Here is a 20380-nt window from a genome sequence, read left to right as displayed (position 1 = left end):
GAGATGATGGGGTGCCCGGGATTTCCAGGTTTATGGATCTTGGGTAGTAGATAGAATATCCCAGGTCGGGGTTCCAGGGGTGTGTCTGTGCAGATTTGATCTTATGCTTTTTCAGGGAGTTTCTTGAGCAAATGCTGTAGTTTCTTTTGGTAACTCTCAGTGGGATCAGAGGGTAATGGCTTGTAGAAAGTGGTGTTGGAGAGCTGCTGAGCAGCCTCTTGTTCATATTCCGACCTATTCATGATGACAACAGCCCCCCAACCTGAAGCAAATACTCACCAGCAACCACATACCACACAACAGAACCACTAACCTAGGAACCTATCCTTGCAACAAAGCCCGTTGCCAACTGTGCCCACATATCTATTCAGGGGGCACCATCACAGGGCCTAATAACATCAGCGACACTATCAGAGGCTCGTTCACCTGCACATCCACCAATGTGATATATGCCATCATGTGCCAGCAATGCCCCTCTGCCATGTACATTGGCCAAACTGGACGGTCTCTACGTAAAAGAATAAATGGACACAAATCAAATGTCAAGAATTATAACATTCATAAACCAGTCGGAGAACACTTCAATCTCTCTGGTCACGCGATTACAGACATGAAAGTTGCGATATTACAACAACAAAAAACTTCAAATCCAGACTCCAGCGAGAAACTGTTGAATTGGAATTCATTTGCAAATTGGATACAATTAACTTAGGCTTGAATAGAGACTGGGAGTGGCTAAGTCATTATGCAAGGTAACTTATTTCCCCTTGTTTTTTTCCTACCCCTCCCCCCTCAGACGTTCTTGTTAAACCCTGGATTTGTGCTGGAAATGGCCCACCTTGATTATCATACACATTGTAAGGAGAGTGATCACTTTAGATAAGCTATTACCAGCAGGAGAGTGGGGTGGGGGGAGGTATTTTTTCATGCTTTGTGTGTGTATAAAAAGATCTTCTACACTTTCCACGGTATGCATCCGATGAAGTGAGCTGTAGCTCACGAAAGCTTATGCGCAAATAAATTGGTTAGTCTCTAAGGTGCCACAAGTACTCCTTTCCAGTTCTCATTGGCTATCCCCTTAGTTCCCCTCATTCGCATTCACATCTAGCTCAATGAGTTACCATGGCAATTTAAGGTTATTATAGAATCCCCAAAAATGTTACTTTTTTACTACCTTGTGGTGTTAAGTGGCACATTGCAGCATATTTTCCAATCTATTGCTGCATAGTTTCCAGAGCATCAGCACTTAACACATTTTTTACTGTAAGCTTACACTTTACTGGTACAGGGTTATCTCTTGGTCAACTCGTCATGCCAATCTGTTTTAGGCCTTAGGCGTTCTATGACCAACCTACACATCTTACCGACCTAAAGCCTGTAGATCTTGCGTTAAGCCTTATCTTACTTATACATCTAACGCATTTTTACCAATACATGCTTCTCAGTCCCATACCCCATAATACTATCCCACATATTCCTGCAGTTTAAATCTATTCATTAGACACTGATTACATATGGGATAACCATACCAATAGATAACACAATTACATGATTATATAAGGAGATTAGCTACAATATTTTCAGTATAACAGAGCAGGGGAAGCTCTTGGTATCCATTCACAGAGAAGACCTCTTGTGGAGTAGGGGTGCTTCATGAAAGTTTGGTTCCTGTGAAGCCAGCCAGCTCTGCAACAGACTGAACTTTGGGGGCGGGGGGACCTACTTTATTATATAGGAGAGATAGTAGTTAAGTGTAGGATCTAGTTTGCCTTTTGTGGTTTTGTTTTGTATTGTAACCATTTGTTTCCATCACTATCATTTGTAGTAGAATCTCTATCGTTTCTTACAGAAGCCTACTTTTGTTTTATGATAAGTGCCCACCAGTGCTGCATGTTACACAGAGACAGTGATTTAAGGTAAAACTAGTAAACTAGGGGCACCCTGCTCCTTTGGGGGCAGAGGATCTGGGATTTCTGTGAGCAGCCAGTGTCAGGGGCTAGATGTCACAGAGGAAACCTCCAAAGGGGATTCAGGGACTGGGGTGCCCCTATCAATAACCTGCAAGGCAAAGACAGGGCTGGCATAGTCCAGAGGCAAGTGTATGAGTGGCTGGCGGGCGGGCGGTGTGAGGGAGCTCACCCCCAGCCACCCCAGGCAAGTCTACCTCTTACTGGAGTCAGGGGATAGATAAGAAGGTGATTCTCAGTCCTGGGTACTCCAAGACCCATCACAGTAACCACTAAAACATGTTGATTTGCAGCTAAATAGAGCCTTTGTTGTAAATTTGATGTTTCTTTTTGCTAATCAGGACAAATACATCTATAAATATTTAAGCAACCATATAGTTTAACTTGCATTTAGTCTGATTCTTATTTTTGATGTTAAAAATGGTGAATGATGCATTTCTTATTGGCTTTTTTCCTTGTGTTTGTGTCCAGTTCCATTTGGATGGAAATTAAAATTCCATTAAAATGCATAAAAACAGCATTTAGTATTTTTTTATTAAATAAAACTACCTGAAAAGTGTTGGAGATATAAATAAAAAAGTTTACCAAACTGTGTTTTACATTTAAAACTAGCTGATCTAATAAACAAAGGAAATGTTACATGTAGTTAATGAATTGAACTGGTTGTTTCTGGTCACCATTGTCTTTCAAGATTTTAGGACTAGTAGATCTCACCCTCTCACCGCTAATTTTTATTCTTAGACTGGAAGAAGAAAACAAGCTTTCCTGCTTTTTCAGCTTCTAATCAGTGTCTCAGCTTTGAATGAACTAGTCATGAAAACAGTTGAATAAACCGCTGTTGCAGAAGAAGGTGCTACTGCCAAAAGCTGGTTTAGCACTTCAACAAACTGACTTCCACTGGTTAGGTGGTTTGACTTTCCTTAAAACCTGGCAGCAAACATGTACTGCTAACATTATTTTATGTATATAATTGAAAATTTGAACAAATGTAGTGAGTTTAGGCCTTAACATAGGTGGTTGGTTTCAAATTTAAATAGATTTTTTTAAAATTAAACCTGTATTTATTTTAAATTTTAAAAAATGTATATTAAAAATCTGATTTTTTTAATGATAGATATTTATCCTCCCTGTCCACACAACTCTCCCCTTAGTGAGAGGCTGTGAGAAAAAACAAGCCATATGCGACTGATGTCCTTAATGTACTCTTGGAAGGTGCTCAGAGGAGGGTGGTATAAGAACCCATCTAGAACATAAGAATGGCCATACTGGGTCAGACCAAAAGGTCCATCCAGCCTAGTATCCCGTCTACTGACGGTGGCCAATGCCAGGTGCCCCTGAGGAAGTGAACCTAACAGGTAATGATCAGTGATCTCTCTCCTGCCATCCATCTCCACCCTCTGACAACAGAGGCTAGGGACACCATTCCTTACCCATCCTGGCTAATAGCCATTAATGGACTTAACCTCCATGAATTCATCCAGTTCTCTTTTAAACCCCGTTATAGTCCTACCCTTCACAACCTCCTAAGGTAAGGAATTCCACAGGTTGACTGCACGCTAAGTGAAGAAGAACTTCCTTTTATTTGTTTTAAACCTGCTGCCCATTAATTTCATTTGGTGGCCCCTAGTTCTTATATTATGGGAACAAATAAATAACTTTTCCTTGTTCACTTTGTCCACATCACTCGTGATTTTATAGACCTCTATCATATCCCCCCTTATCTCCTCTTTTCCAAGCTGAAAAGTCATAGCCTCTTTAATCTCTCCTCTTATGGGACCCGTTCCAAACCCCTAATCGTTTTAGTTGCCCTTTTCTGAACCTTTTCTAATGCTAGTATATCTTTTTTGAGATGAGGGGACCACATCTGTACACAGTATTCAAGATGTGGGCGTACCATGGATTTATATAAGGGCAATAAGATATTCTCCATCTTAGTCTCTATCCCTTTTTAAATGATTCCTAACATCCCATTTGATATTTTGACTGCCGCTGCACACTGCGTGGACATCTTCAGAGAACTATCCACGATGACTCCAAGATCTTTCTCCTGATTAGTTGTAGCTAAATTAGTCATATTGTATGGATAGTTGGGGTTATTTTCCCAACGTGCATTACTTTACATTTATCCACATTAAATTTCATTTGCCATTTTGTTGCCCAATCACTTAGTTTTGTGAGATCTTTTTGAAGTTCTTCACAGCCTGCTTTGGTCTTAACTATCTTGAACAGCTTAGTATCATCTGCAAACTTTGCCACCTCACTGTTTACCCCTTTCTCCAGATCATTTATGAATAAGTTGAATAGGACTGGTCCAGGACTGACCCTTGGGGAACACCACTAGTCACCCCTCTCCATTCTGAAAATTTACCATTTATTCCTACCCTTTGTTCCCTGTCTTTTAACCAGTTCTCAATCCATGAAAGGATCTTCCCCCTTATCCCACGGCAACTTAATTTACATAAGAGCATGTGGTGAGGGACCTTGTCAAAGGCTTTCTGGAAATCTAAGTATACTATGTCCACTGGATCCCCCTTGTCCACATGTTTGTTGACCCCTTCAAAGAACTCTAAGAGATCAGTAAGACATGATCTCCCTTTACAGAAACCATGTTGACTTTTGCGCAACAATTTATTTTCTTCTATGTGTCTGACAAGTTTATTCTTTACTATTGTTTCAACTAATTTTCCCGTTACTGACGTTAGACTTACCGGTCTGTAATTGCCAGGATCACCTCTAGAGCCCTTCTTAAATATTGGCGTTATATTAGCTATCTTCCAGTCATTGGGTACAGTAGCTGATTTAAAGGACAGGTTACAAACCATAGTTAATAGTTCTGCAATTTCACATTGGAGTTCTTTCAGAACTCTTGGGTGAATGCCATCTGGTCCCGGTGACTTGTTCCTGTTAAGTTTCTCAATTAATTCCAAAACCTTCTCTAGTGACACTCCAATCTGTGACAATTCCTCAGATTTGTCACCTACAAAAGATGACTCAGGTTTGGGAATCTCCCTAACATCCTCAGCCGTGAAGACTGAAGCAAAGAATTCATTTAGTTTCTCCGTGATGACTTTATCATCGTTAAGTGCTCTTTTGTATCTTGATCGTCCAGGTTGTTTAGCAGGCTTCATGCTTCTGCTGTACAAACATTTTGTTATTACCTTTATAAATATAAATGTAACCCTTCTGCCCATCAGAGCTGGCAGCAACAAGGGCTGGGTTCAGTATCTAGGGGTTCCATTCCAATAACACAATGCAAAACCGGCTCGAGCCCGCACCCAGTGACCTGGGACAAATATATACCACCCCCGCTGGGCGCCTCCAAGAGGCAATACTTCCCCTCTTGCAAGCACAGAGTCTGAGCGTAGCAAAATCCTTTTAATAGCAGAGAGAAACAATGTGGCATTATGTTGGGGGAAACAGCACCAACAGGATTCATAACACAACCAATGAGCAAAAAACCCACCCCAAGCAAACTGGGGCATGTCCTTTCCCTTTGGTTCTTGAGTCCAGCAACCCAAAGTCACCCAAAGTCCCAAAAGTCCAACAACCCAAAAGTCTCTGTCCCTGGTCAGTGCAGCACCAAAGTTTGAAAGTTTATCTGCAGAGTTTTACCTCCCAACCTGGGTGGAGATGGGGGGGGGGGGTTAAGGGGCACCTTATGTGGTCCAAAACCGATTGCCCCAACCTCTCCATGGGGCTCCGCTCCACCAGCCATCCCACGAATCGCTCTGCTCTGCCAGCCGCCCCATGAGCTGCTCCAGCCACCCCACAAACTGCTCTGCTCCACCAGCCGTCCCATGAGTCGCTCCAGCCATCCCGTGAACGGCTCTGCTCCAAGAGCTGCTCTGCTCTGCCAGCCGTCCCACAAACTGCTCCGCAATCTCTCTTCAGGCTCCCCCACTACTTAACACAACGCTCAGTGATTTCAGCTCTTAGTCAGTTCAGCTCTTTTGTGATTTCAGCTTGTAGCAGGGGAGCTTCAGGGCTGGTGCACCATTGGCCCAAAGTGAATTGAGCTCAGCAGCCTGTAACTAGACTCCTAATGGAATCAACATTAGCTCAGATATTCCACAGTGGAGAGAGGAGGAAGTGCAATTAGCATGTAAGGCCCTCACCAGGGGCCCATACCACCGGGTATTAATACCTGTCCTCAGCCTCTCTCAATTCACTGAGTTTTGGAACCCATGTCCCTCGCCTAGCGAGTGCTACTTAGTTGATGACAAGTCCCTCCATCATAACAAAAGGCCAAGTACAGTTCCACTGTCCTTGATTCACATAATCAGGATAACAACAATTTATTCTTCCTGCCCCAATAACAAAGAAACTGGGGATCCCACAGCAGCCAAAGTGACCATTTGGGCAGCTATGGGCTCATGCTAGGCACGGTGGGTGTGCCTACACAAATGAGATCAGCCCCTGAAGTTCTTTTCCACAACTTGCCACAACTCACTACCAGATGTCAGGGTGGAGCTCATTCTGTTTACATAAATGTACCTATACCTTTACCTATATAAATTCTCCCTCCCTCAGTTCTCATCTATAAATGGGGAGAATATCTGGCCCCTCCCTGGAAAGGTAATGTGAGGGGTCAATAATGTTTAAGTGCTTTGAGATCTTTGGATGAAAGTCACGCTCCAGACTGAAATATTAGGGGAGGGAACTCAGAGATTCAAGAGGATCAGGGAGACATGTCTTTCCATCTGCCCCCCAGAAGCCCCCAGCTGAATGGGGTGAAAGTACAGAACAATGCAAAGGTGACACAGCTAACTGGTTTGTATTTCCTTTTATGTTCCCTGGTTTCAGAAGCTAAATCCAGTGGGGAGGGAGATCCTTTGTGACTTCTTGTGAAATCAACATACCTAGGTGCTAAAACTGATTAACAAGTATCTTTTGCAACAGGCTCATCATCCCTTTGGGAGCAGCCCACAAATTTTACTTTTCTTTGTCCATTTGTCAGAGGTTATGCAAGGGGCAGGGGACACATTTAGGAACACAATTTCCAGCTAAGATGGTGAGGAAAGTTGCTCCATTGCAGGCGAAAGTTTCCTGCTTTGTTCTAAGAAAAGGAGATCAAAGATCACACTTCGAAGGATTTGACAGGATGTCCGCGCAGGACATGTTTGTGTTGGGGCTGGAGTGGAAGACAGTGTTCAGGATGGTTCTCTGGGTCTCAAGGGTGCATGGCTGTAGTTTCTAAAACAGCTTCTCAGGCAACAAAACAAACCTTCATGATGCTATATGCTGCTTGTCTCTCCACCCCAGAAGCAGCTATATTTCAGCAGTGCTGCACAGTACATACTTTCTGGAGCACCTTGAAATCCTTTAAGAGGAAAGGGAACAGGAGTGAGGTTTGAATGGTGTGAATTGAATGAGGCAAGGATCCCATAATGAATAAGACAGGGTCCCAAGTCTCAGTGCATTCCTTTGTACCAAATTCTATTTGCAGTTACCTTAGTGTAAACGTGTAGTAACTCTGAATTCCTGCCAGCGTAACTCAAGCCTTGTCTTCACAAGGTAAGAAGGTATGTTCTGACCTCATGTTAACTAACACTGGTAAAATCCTGCTATGGACAAGGCAGTTGTAGTTTTCACATATAAACTGGCCTAGCCTCCTCCCTAGTAAAAAGAAAAGGAGTACTTGTGGCACCTTAGAGACTAACCAATTCATTTGAGCATCAATTTGTAGCTCACGAAAGCTTATACTCAAATAAATTGGTTAGTCTCTAAGGTGCCACAAGTCCTCCTTTTCTTTTTGCGAATACAGACTAACACGGCTGCTACTCTGAAAACTGTCATTATGCAAGGCTCCTCCCTAGTGTTCACCTTGACTTGTTGGCACATGTGAAAACTACAAGCTGCTTTGTCTTCACTAGGATTTTACCTGGTATTGGCTTGCTGTAGTTATACACCCCTTTACTTCCTAGTGAAGGAGAAGTCCTTTTTGTTCCCTTTTCCCCCTCCATAAAATTGAGAGGACAATACTTACCCACCTCTTGGGGGAGCTGTGAGGGTTAATTCATTAGTGTTTGTCTTGCACCTTGAGATCCTTGGAGGGAAGGTTTCACAGAAGTAAACACTTTGATAGGTAATGTATGTAATCATCTGTTCTACTGTTAAATGAACAATGTTTGAACACACAAACTGCCCTTCCCCATGGGAAGTGCAAAGGCACAAAACTAAAGAAAAACTTTTATCAAAACTTTCCCAAAGCTCAAAAAGGTGCAAATTTTCAATTAAAGGATCAAGCCAGTTCTTACTGGAGCCAAACTGGTTCCCTCCAGCCCTAATCACTGAATTCAAGCTTTCCTCTTAGCCGCACTGGTTTTATCATAAAGGACAAAAAATGCTCACTAAACTCAGGGAGAAGTTGCATAAAGATGGGGAGATGCAGGAAATAGTTTGACTAAAGGAACCTCTGGTTGTAACTTTCCCATCTGATTTCATAGAGCTACTTTAAGAAAAGTCACAGCATTTGTGATCAACAAGCAGCTGGCTGAGCACAAACTAATAATTACAAGCCAGGTTTAAAGCTTATATGGGAGCATCCACACACAAATTACACTGGTTTAACTAAGCCAATTTAAAGTAAAGGGGTGCAACTTGTGTGTGCAGATAAGCCCTTCATCGGGAGGCGACAAACTGGTGTTTGTGCCTTAGCTGGCCAGTGAACAAATCTGAAAGGAGACTAATGGGTGTTCTATACAACAGACAGTTCATGAGGGTCACAAGTAGAAAGGCATGTATGGGCATCGGGTCAGTGTTGTGGCAGATGTCCTCTTGTCGGGCGAGGGCTCTGTTAAGTTATGTGATAACAAAGCCTTCCTCCCCACCACACAGAGCTAAGCTTCTTCCTTATGTTAATTTACAGAATTTTACTGTGTTAATTTTTCCACCAATGATTCATTTGTATGTCAATACACAGGGTTTTTTCCCCTGGTGCAATAACTTTTGCTCTATTTCCTTGCTGGTAATAACTCCACAAGCATCTCTATGACAAATTCATAAGGATGGTTTACTAGTGCTTTGTAGATGATTCACTAGTTTTGTGGACATTTCCTCTAGAACTGAACAGACCATGACAACTTCTATAGATGTATTATTGTGTCATTCTAAACAATGTAATAGCTCCCTGCTGGAGACCTGTATCAAAAAGATTTTAGAAACCCTAGAGATCTTGGGTAACATTTTCAAAAGTGCCTAACTGACTTAGGCTGTAAGTCAACAGGACTTGCACTCCTAAGTCACCTACGTGTTTTCAAAATGTGTATTCTATTTGGGTGCCACATTTTCTGCTGGGGTAAATGGGTAATGCGCCACTGAAGTCAATTCATGCCAGTAGAGTCTGGCCCAACAGATTTGCAGAGTATTACATTTCTGTAGAACCCTATTAAATGCTCCAGGACTGCTGCTTTTTTAGGAAGCATGGAAATGCCTTTCAGGACCCTTGTATCCGGTGCGTCACAGGATCTGGAGCCAGAGATGTCAGCTAACTGCCCTCAGGACTTCTGCACCAAAACACACACCACTCTTCCACTGGTTTCAGAGGAACAGCCGTGTTAGTCTGTATTCGCAAAAAGAAAAGGAGTACTTGTGGCACCTTAGAGACTAACCAATTTATTTGAGCATGAGCTTTCGTGAGCTACAGCTCACTTCATCAGATGTTTACCGTGGAAACTGCAGCAGACTTTATATACACACAGAGATATATACACTCTTCCACTGGAGATCCTCCATTCAGTCACTCAGCAATAGGATTAATGCCCTGTCTTGTAGCCTGAAGCCAGACTCATTTGCACTTATATACCCTGTTCCCTCTGAAAACATCCTTTGGCTTTTCATAGCACCTTCCACTCGAGGAGCTAAAAACACTCTGTGGTGAGCTATGCGGGGCAGGGACTCCCTTTGTTCTGGGTTTGTACAGCACCTAGCACAATGGGGTCCTGGGCCATGATGAGGGCTCCTAGGTGTGATGCTGGCAGAACAGGCCATGTGAGAGTGTATTCAGGTAATTTCACTTGTGCATTAGTATAGATCAAAGCAATTCGTATTTGGGGTGTTTAAACATCATAAAACTAATGGGATGTTAAATACATTTAAAAAAAAAAAAGCATGTATCTGTGTCCTGTCGTAATGTAATTAGAAACATTTACATTGCAAACACCACTTAACTAAGGTTTCAGAGTAACAGCCGTGTTAGTCTGTATTCGCAAAAAGAAAAGGAGTACTTGTGGCACCTTAGAGACTAACCAATTTATTTGAGCATGAGCTTTCGTGAGCTGTAGCTCACTTCATCGGATGCATACCCTGGAAACTTAACTAAATCACTCATCAGATATCAAAGAAGCCTTGTGGAACGCAAATGAAGGACTTTTATCAGAAAAGTGCTAATTCCAAACCAAATGGCCATTGTGCATGATGACCTGAGGTCAGAGACTCACAGTGCATTCCTCCCTCACCGACATCAAAGAAAAAGCCCAGGGGGGAAGAGAGACTGTCAGCTTGTCTTCTGTGAGAAGAAGATACAAGAATGGATCAAAAGAAAGATCCTTCACCTCTGAACTGTTTGAACTCTTACAGGGAAGTAAGTGTACAGATGCAAAGCGGAGAACGCCAGAGACAATCTGGGTATTCAGAAAAGACTTGTGGGAAACTGGCAGTTTATTTCATCCCTGCCACTATTTGGAATTGCAAACTGTGGCTCACCTTTACATTGATTTTACCTTTCACCTCTCATTCTTTTTCTTAGCTAATGAGTCTTTAGTTAGTTACTATAGAATTGGCTGTCAGCGTTGTCCCTGGTGTAAGATCTGAGTACATGACTGGTCTCTTGGGACTGGAAGCAACCTGACGTGGTGTGATTTGGGGGTTTAAGTGATCTTTTATCACAAAGTCCTGTTTGTCTGGGTGGCAAGATAGACTGGTTTCAGAGTAACAGCCGTGTTAGTCTGTATTCGCAAAAAGAAAAGGAGTACTTGTGGCACCTTAGAGACTAACCAATTTATTTGAGCATAAGCTTTCGTAAGCTACAGCTCACTTCATCGGATGCATACTGTGGAGAGTCTAAGGGGACTGTCTGTAACTCCCTGGTAAGACTGGGATAGTGATCCATGAGTTCACACTTGTTACTGGCATGGTGAAATCTAATGATAGAACGTACCACCAAGGTGTGGTGTCTGCTTTTGTTTTCTGACAGTCTGCCCTGAGGTCGGCACTCACAGTTATGAGCCAGACAGCATGACACTAGGCAATATAGTCATACAAATAGCAATTATTTAATTAAGTCTCATCACAGCCGTGAGTATTATTACCGCTGTTTCACTCAGAATTACAGGCAGTTAGGAAGAGAGGCGCCTATTCAACAGAATTCACCATGCCCCGTCTTTTAGATATAAATTAGATTTTAAAAAGATGCACTGTTGGCAAGTCCCCAGCATTTCAAAGTTACAGGCCTTCACTAAACCCAGCTGCTCTAAATTACAGGGTCAGGTAACACTCTGATGCGGGGGAAGGGGGACAAAAATGCAGAAACGAGAGCCCTCTGGTTATTGCCTCCAAGAAATATGTTTCCGAAGCAATTTTCTCCACGCTGTTTGCAGCAGTGTCGGTCATGTCCCCAGTTACTGAGAGCTCCTGAAATCAAAGCCCTGAGATTTGAGAGGGCGGTGTATGAACTCATGCTCTAGGTGCATCTATTGGACGCTCGTTAAACTGCAGCGCTGGTTGAGAAACAAAGACTAAAGCAACCAAAGTTCCGCTGGCCTCAATGTAAAAACTAACCAATTTATTTGAGCATGAGCTTTTGTGAGCTACAGCTCACTTCATCGGATGCATACCGTGGAAACTGCAGCAGACTTTATATACACACAGAGAATATGAAACAATACCTCCTCCCACCCCACCGTCCTGCTGGTAATAGCTTATCTAAAGTGATCATCAGGTTGGGCCATTTCCAGCACAAATCCAGGTTCTCTCACCCTCTCACCCCCCTCCCAAAAACCACACTCACAAACTCACTATCCTGCTGGTAATAGCTCATCCAAAGTGACCACTCTCCCTACAATGTGCATGATAATCAAGGTGGGCCATTTCCAGCACAAATCCAGGTTTTCTGGATGTGAGAAAACCTGGATTTGTGCTGGCAATGGCCCACCTTGATTATCATGCACATTGTAGGGAGAGTGGTCACTTTGGATGAGCTATTACCAGCAGGATAGTGAGTTTGTGTGTGTGGTTTTTGGGAGGGGGGTGAGAGGGTGAGAGAACCTGGATTTGTGCAGGAAATGGCCCAACTTGATTATCATGCACATTGTGTAAAGAGTGGTCACTTTGGATGGGCTATCACCAGCAGGAGAGTGAATTTGTGTGGGAGGGTGGAGGGTGAGAAAACCTGGATTTGTGCTGGAAATGGCCCAACCTGATGATCACTTTAGATAAGCTATTACCAGCAGGACAGTGGGGTGGGAGGAGGTATTGTTTCATATTCTCTGTGTGTATATAAAGTCTGCTGCAGTTTCCACGGTATGCATCCGATGAAGTGAGCTGTGGCTCACGAAAGCTCATGCTCAAATAAATTGGTTAGTCTCTAAGGTGCCACAAGTACTCCTTTTCTTTTTGCGAATACAGACTAACACGGCTGTTACTCTGAAACGTAAAAACTGTGATGGGCTACCGGCTGCTTAACAGATTCCAAGGCCAGAAGGGACCACTGTGATCATCTAGTCTGACCTGCTGCACAGCCCCAGCCAGAGAGCTGCCCCGAAATCATTCCTAAACAGATCGTTTAGTCAAACACGCAGTTGTGATTTAAAATTTGTCAGTTTAAAATTTAAATTTAAAATTTGCCCAGGGCAATAGAGGAGGCTTGTGCCAGACAAGTAGAAGGTGGAGAGGAAAAGGGGGCAAGGACCCACCCCAGAATGCTGTTATGTAGCTTCCTACAGTGATATTCCTCTGAGGTCAGCTACAGATGCTCTTATACAAGACACAGAGGCTGCAGCAATAAGCGTTGTCGAGACGATCATCAATAACTAAAACGCCAGGGGGTTTACAAACAAGGAGGGCCCTTCTCAGAGGACGCCATAGAGAATATTCCGCTTGCGAGGCAGGTACCCCAGCTGGAGTGAAATACCATTTCTGCAGCAATCACAATAAAATGCAGCACTTCACCCCAAGTCAGATCAGAGGTTCTGTCTGGAGACGAGGGACCTGTAAGCAACCTGTGACAACCCTCATCTCAGGAGTCAGGCCTCTGTTTCCCCAGTTGGATGAGGCCCCTTTCTCAGGTCATTACACACACATCCTTGCAAGGGGTTAAAGACACTTACACTGCCCTCCAGTGGCTGACGTTGGAAGTACGGATCTCATGTTTGAAATGGTCTTCACCATTTGAAATGGGCTCATCCAACCCTGGATAAGAGAAACCTATCAGTGAGTCTTCTCATTGGCTTCAATGGGCTTTGGATCAGGCCCCCAGAGAGGGTGAATGGCTCTGTACTGCCTGACTTGTACTGAGAGACTCCGCAGACAGACTTTGTTTCTTCACCTGGTATTTATTGTTGTTTCAGCTGTCTTAAAATGGGAAGAGCGGGGATTTCGCTCGTCAGGAAGAACAGGGTTTGTAAAATTCCCTTGGGTCTTCGAACCAAACCTCCTGGAGGTGTGCAGAACTTTCCTCCACTCAGTCCAGCTAGTGTGTCTTTACCTACTCCCACACACGTTAGTGCTGGGATCACAGTTAGACTTTGGGCAGATCAACGCACACACTAATTGGTCCTGTCTTGCATTAATGGTTTTTCTGGTGTCCAGCCTACCTGTGTCCACTCTTTGCTGATGTCAGGAAGGGCGGTTAGGTGATGGGATACCTGGACTGAATAGTTCTACAGCATATTGTGCTCCATCGTCCATTAGCATTTCTGTAAGACTAGCTAAAAGTTTCCTGCGGGGAAACCAAACATATCTGCTCACCAAGAAGGGAAGAGTGTATTTAGTGGTTAGAGCAGGGGACTGCAAGTCAGGACATCTGGGTTGTAGTCCCGGCTCTACCGCTTACTCACTGTGAGGATGAGTCATTTCAGCTGTGCCTCAGTTTTCCTACTGGTAAAATGGGGAAACACTTCCCTACTTTTCTGTGGTCAAGGGTTGCATGGGCTAGCTAATTAATTATTTATACAACAGACAACATGGGCTAGCTAACTATCTATACAACACACTTCCCATAATTACGCTGGTTCTACAGATGTGGCTACAGAGGGGTGAAGTGACTCCCCAGAGGTCATCGAGTGAGTTAGCGACAGAGCCAGGAATAGATTAGGAGAGACAAAGCTGTATCCACCCAAACAGCTCCTTCCATCTCCCACATGACTCACCTGCTCATAGCAAAACGTAACCACCAGTCCCAAGGAGGCATTGTGATGTCACACGATGCTGTCATCATATTCTACCGTGGGCTGCCACAGCATCCATAGCTAAGGGCTAAGGACTGTGTAGGAGCCACATCAAGTCTATACAATCAACTCCCGCCCTCTCCATCAGTCCATCATTGTACTGATCCAGTAACATTGTACTGATCCAGCCCTAGGGCAGGAGCCAAGGAGATCGTTCTGGACAGGCCCAGTACAGCTTATAAACAAATTTAGTGTATTGTTTCCTTTGACTGCAGGATGTGAAGGGGGAAGACAGATACTTATTTCACCCTCTAAATAGCAGCATCAGAAAGTCTCATTTTGTGGCCTCAGTTTAAAAACCCTCTTTCATGGCACCACCACAGCAGACCAAGCCTTTAGCAAAGGCCAAGCCCAGGAAAAAGAGCCACCTAATGCTGGTGTTTTACTGGAAAAAGAACAAGCAAGAGAATAAAAGGCCCTCTCCTCCCTTGGAGCATTCCGCATCTTCACCTTCTCCTAGTCCCACTGAGCCCACTGCCTCCAGCAGCAGCACCCAGCCCAACGTGTCTGGTGGATCTAAGCTGACAGCACCCCGCAAGAAGAAAGGCAGCCCAGCTTCATCCCGCTGGCCTGCCCTGGAGAACAGAGCTCTGTCTGACCTCCTGGGGGGAGCCCCATTTGTTGTGGCTAAGAATAGGTTCAAGAGGAAAGACTGCCCAGTCTGCCAAGACTCCATGGGCAAGAGGAAGAGGGATTCGGGTTCAGCAGCCAGGGTAAGGACAATTGGACGGGGCAGGTCTGGGCAGGACTGAGTAAGGGGTTGGGGAATTTTCTTCTCATCGCATAGGGATGGTTGAAGGGGGATCAGAAATGGTCCCTGAGGAATAACTGATGGAAGGGAGATCATTTCCCCGACAGGAATGGGTGGGGGAGGTCAGCCTCCCAAGGAAGGGATAACGGGGATGCCGGGGGGAAAGTTGGGATTAGCCCAAACGAGTGGCTGGTGGGGATTACGGGTGGGTGGCAATGGAGGACAGGAATTGGAGGCTGGGCCTCACATGGGAGGAAGGTAGGCGTTGCAGATCCAGAGAGAAAATGCCATGCTTCTTTAGATGTTCCACGTCTGTAATATTCAAAAGAGGCCGCTTCCACGAGAGCCAGTGCTAATGTGGGAAGCATGAACTACCTATATAGAAATTGCATATCTAGAAGTCACACCCCGCTAACCTCAAGAATGGCTGATGACCGATGCAAATCCTTCTGAGAGTGGGTATGACCTCCAAACCCCTCCCCACCAAATGGCCACTCACCTTTTTCTTTACTTCCCACCCCCATTCTCTTCACTTTCTTCCTCCATTCCTGGGACATTTCACATTTGTCCTCAAAACCTGCCAGATTAATTTCACCTTATTTGAAGACCCTTACAGGGACTCTTAGCTTTATAGATGACCCAGCTAAGGCTGAGCTACAAACCCTGTGATTGTTAACCATCCTTGTACATACAGTTTGTAGGCTCCACATTCGCTCCTGGTCAACTTTTCCTCCTCTCCTCTGGGGAGAAAAATTCTTGTGTTTCAGTTCAAACCCTCCAAACAAACTCATCTAGCCAATGCATTTAAATGAGGCTTCTAGGTACTGGAAGTATTTTGTTTGTCTTCAGAGTCCCCATTAAGAGTTTTGGAATGTTAGGAAATGTCTACAGTACAGCAGCACAGGTCCAATGCTGCAGCTGTCCCTCTGTAGCACTGTAGTGCAGATGCTTCCTACACTGATGGAAGGGGTTTTTCCATCAATGTAGGTAATCTACCCCCGGGGAGGCAATAGGTAGGTCAATGGAAAAATTCTTCCATCATCCTAGCTGCACCTACAGCAGGGCTGAGGTCAACCTAATTATGTCACAAGGTGTGTGATTTTTTTCCACAGCCCTGAGCAACGTAGCTAGGTTGACCTAAGATTTAGGTATAGACCAGGCCTGTGGCTCTCTCATAAATCCATATTGTTTGGGAGTTTAAATGTCCTTGTTTGTTCCCTTGAATATGGTGCTATATTAGGGGTTCTCAAACTTTTGTATTGGTGACCCCTTTCACACAGCAAGCCTCTGAGTGTGACCCCCCCATATAAATTTAAAACATTTTTTATATTTCACACTATTATAAATGCTGGAAGTGAAGCAGGGTTTGGGGGTGGAGGCTTACATCTCAGGACCCCCAGTAATAACCTTGCAACCCCTTGAGGGGTCACAACCCCCAATTTGAGAACCCCTGTGCTAGACTGAACAAGCTGATTTAAATGCAAGCTGAGTGAAAAGGGCTGTTCTATCACAATCTTAATGTGCTTGCTAATCCTTTGGCTTTCCTGATCCCAGGTTAAAAAGAAAGTGCAACCATCAAACTGTCCACTCAATACAGAAGAACTGGGGCGAAACACATGGGCTTTCCTTCATACCATGGCAGCATATTACCCAGATCATCCCAGCAACACCCAGCAACATGAGATGGCTCAGTTTATTGACTTACTGAGCAAGTTTTATCCTTGTGTAAAGTGTGCAAAAAATCTAAGGAAAAGGTGAGTCCTTGTGGAATAAGGTCTAGTCTGCTCACAAACATGCACCTGTTTAACTAATGCTAGACTTTAACTGCATATTTTTATTTAAGTTTAGCTTAAACCTGTTTTTTGCACTGCTTTATATTTAAATTGGTTTAAAAAAAAATTATACCTTACATGAAACTAGTGCAACCCTGCATATAGACAAGCATCAAGACAATTTACATGCAGGAAGCTAGCTTCAGGCACTGGTCTCTGTTAATGCGGGATGTAAATCAACCTGTTTCCCAGGGGTGCAGATGCCTTTTCACCATCCCCAAATGATATATTCTGTGTTTAAATGCATCATAAGACATATCACAAGAAGCACACAACTCCTGAGACAACACAGGCTCTGTGGTGGGGAATTCTGTTGCTCACAGGAGTGAATAGACCTGAGCGGATTCTTCCAGCAATGGTGTTTTCAGTGCTTTTGAATGGGTTCCAGTTTATCACAATCTGTGAGAACCTGTTACAGACACTGTGGATACAGTCAGCTTGTGTCATGCTGGGGAAAACAATGACTTTCAGCTTCCAAAAACAACCTCTACCTAGCAAGTAAAATAATCAATTCCACAAGCTTAACGAGCAGAAAGCAGGTAAACATTTGAGCAAGGCTGGTATATATTCCCTCCTCTAGAGGGCAGTGTTACACCTACTGTAAACTGGAGCCTATTCTTACACACAATGGGAATTGTATTATATTATTATTTTATTGTTGTTATGATTACGATAGCACTCAAAAATGTGCTACGTGTTCTCTAAGTATAGCTATGAAGGCCTAGTCCTTGCCAGTCAAGTGTACGAAACCAACAAGGAGAGGGCGGGGGTTTGTATTGGAGACATAGAGACTGATTTTCTAAAAACAAATTACAAGGAGCCCGTAATACACAACATCAGCTAAATGTTATTAAATCTGCCAACAGGTTTTCTCCTGTAAGGAGCTGATCAATGGGAATATTTTAAAGTATTAGTGAGCCCCGAGAATGTGATGGTTTATGTGGAGACAAAGCAGTTTGGACAGGGGCATCCAAACTTTGTCTAGCTTGGGGAGCATCAATAACTTGCCAGGAGCCTAAAGGGCTATAAAACAGAACAGACTGCAGACACCTCATCATTAATGAGAGTTATCAGTTATTAAGATATGGCCTATAGAAGATACAAGAATCTGCATGGTGTGTTTCACCCTGATGAGTTGAGGTTGCTCAGAGCAAGATAGATCATGGGACCTATATTTTCTGTAAGAACAATTTCTGTATTGAAGATGGGGGTGGCCTCTGGCCACCTCTATAAATTCTGCAAGCACTTTAGCGACTCCTTGTTTGGAAAGTAAAATCAGTGATTTTGGACTAGAGTAAGTAGTGTTTTGATTCTTTTCCACCTCTGCAGCTTAAGCATAAAAAAGCCAGACACCAGCAGCAGGAAGAAGCTATCCCAGTGGATGTGCCTGCTTCATAATGATGTGAACAAGATGTTGGGCAAACCCAAGTATGACTGCTCCCAGATGGATGAACGCTGGCGAGATGGCTGGAAGGATGGTTCTTGTGTCTAGTTTATGGAGATGCCGTTGGAAATAAGACTGATGTTATTATGATTTAAATACAATAAGAATTGAACCTGGTGCAATATAATTAAAGACAATACAAGTAAACATATGTGTACATATGTCCTAAATGTCTTTATTTTCTCAAGAAGCTTCCTATTTTCACCTGCAACTCAGAGAGCTCATTCCCCAACTGAATTCTCGGGGGACGAACCCAATTTTAAGTGATTATGTAGCTGCTAAGACTAGGACTTTAGGCCAGTCATGGGAACACATTCACAAGTCATGACAGAAATTGTGACAAGTTTTATCAGATCAAGCCTTTAAATAGTCCATAAGTCCACTAACGTCAACATGTTAATAAACATTTACAGGAGCATGACCTTAAATTGTGTTTTCCATCTTTTTGTTTCCTTTGCTCAGAGACGCCAGCATCTCAGACCAATTAACAGGGACTGAAATAATGAAATCACCTTTAGCCTCAATCAAGTTTCTGAGAACATGGGGGATTGTAACATTTTTGTTTAAAAACGGGGCTCTCCCTGCTAACTACAAACATGGATTTACATGGTTATCCTGTATTGTACATGCTCAAACAGTTTTATTTTCTAAACCAAGCAAAGGCACAAAGCTTCAGTGAACATCTCATCCAAACCAAATTTCAAACTTCAGCCATTTTGGGTAGCCCTGTCTAAACCTTGGATAACCAGAATTTTGTAAGTGGTTTTTAACCTCTGGCAAGAAATGGATGCAAAGATTTTATTCAAAATCAGCCTTTACTGCTCAGATTCTCACTACAGACAAATCTGTATAGACTCTTGCAGATTCTTTTATCCTGTTAAAAATCAGGATGTCTAGGGGCTATATTCAAAGCGCATAGAACAATGGTTCTCAAACTTTTTTTTATCCATGGACCACTTGAAAATTGCTGGGGGTCTCAGCAGACCATCTAATGATCTTTCCAAATGTTGTTTGTATGTTAGCTAACTATTGTAAAGTGCTTTGGATAAGAGCACAATATAAAAAAAAGTAATAATAATTAAAAAAATTGTTCCACAAATAAAAGCACACAGCTCATATTTTAACATCAGTAGTCTTACCTTTCTAATGCAATGGATGTGCCCTCTCCCCCACACCGCAGCAGCCCGAGCCTTGCTCGGAAGGACAGCAACCACAGAGCTGAGGTTGGGAAGGAGGGCTGTTTCTCCCGGGCAGCCACAGCCCTGGAGCTAGGGAAAGTCACCTCTTTCTCTGGCCGCCACAGCCCTGCATGTCCCAGATTTGCCCCACTCCCTCTTTTCACACCACTACCCTCTCCCACCTACCCCTTATCCCCCCCACAAGGCCACCATCTCACCTTACATGTGCATCTTCTCCAGGGTCCAGGCACCTAATTAGTGGAGCCACACTTCCACTAATTAGGTGAGTGGCCCTTCATTCGCTTGTGTGCGGCCACCCAGGCCCACACCTTAGAGGGAACTGTCTGTGGACCACCTGAATGGAGCTCGCAGACCACTGGTAGTCTGCGGACCACAGTTTGAGAACCTCTGCCATAGAAGACTATGGGAATCTTTCCATTGATTTCAACAAGCTTCCAATTAGGTTTTATAGATTTAATAAATTCCATTTAAATGGTGGGAGAAGCCTACTCTGTGTACCAACTAATTCCAAAAGTGAGTGCTCACATGGCTATGCCAGCCCTTGGTGCATGTTAGTGAATGTTTCTATTTTTTCATTTTTCCTGTCTGTTAAATTGGGAGGGGCATGGAATGGGCATCTGGGCATCCAGATGCTGGTGCTTAGCTTTAAATGCATGAGCAGCCCCACAAGTTCAACAGGTCAAGTATGTGTGTGAAGGATCGGGGCTCTAGACTCCTCTGGCTTCAGTTTTCGTGGTCATTTCT

General features: G+C 43.7%; 1 protein-coding gene across 1 annotated transcript in view; it reads right to left on the bottom strand.

The window, feature by feature from the left end:
- The window catches only part of RPS2 (ribosomal protein S2), a 77535-nt gene extending 59844 nt beyond the window's left edge, over nt 1-17691 (bottom strand). The window contains exon 1 of the mRNA XM_073361730.1: nt 17688-17691. The gene's annotated coding sequence lies outside the window, so the exon portion shown is untranslated. The remainder of the gene's footprint in view (nt 1-17687) is intronic.
- Nucleotides 17692-20380: the final 2689 nt, after the last annotated feature.

Source organism: Lepidochelys kempii, chromosome 10 (genome assembly GCF_965140265.1).
Source record: "Lepidochelys kempii isolate rLepKem1 chromosome 10, rLepKem1.hap2, whole genome shotgun sequence".
NCBI classification, from domain to species: Eukaryota; Metazoa; Chordata; order Testudines; family Cheloniidae; genus Lepidochelys; species Lepidochelys kempii.
This window is presented reverse-complemented; position numbering and strand designations above follow the sequence as displayed.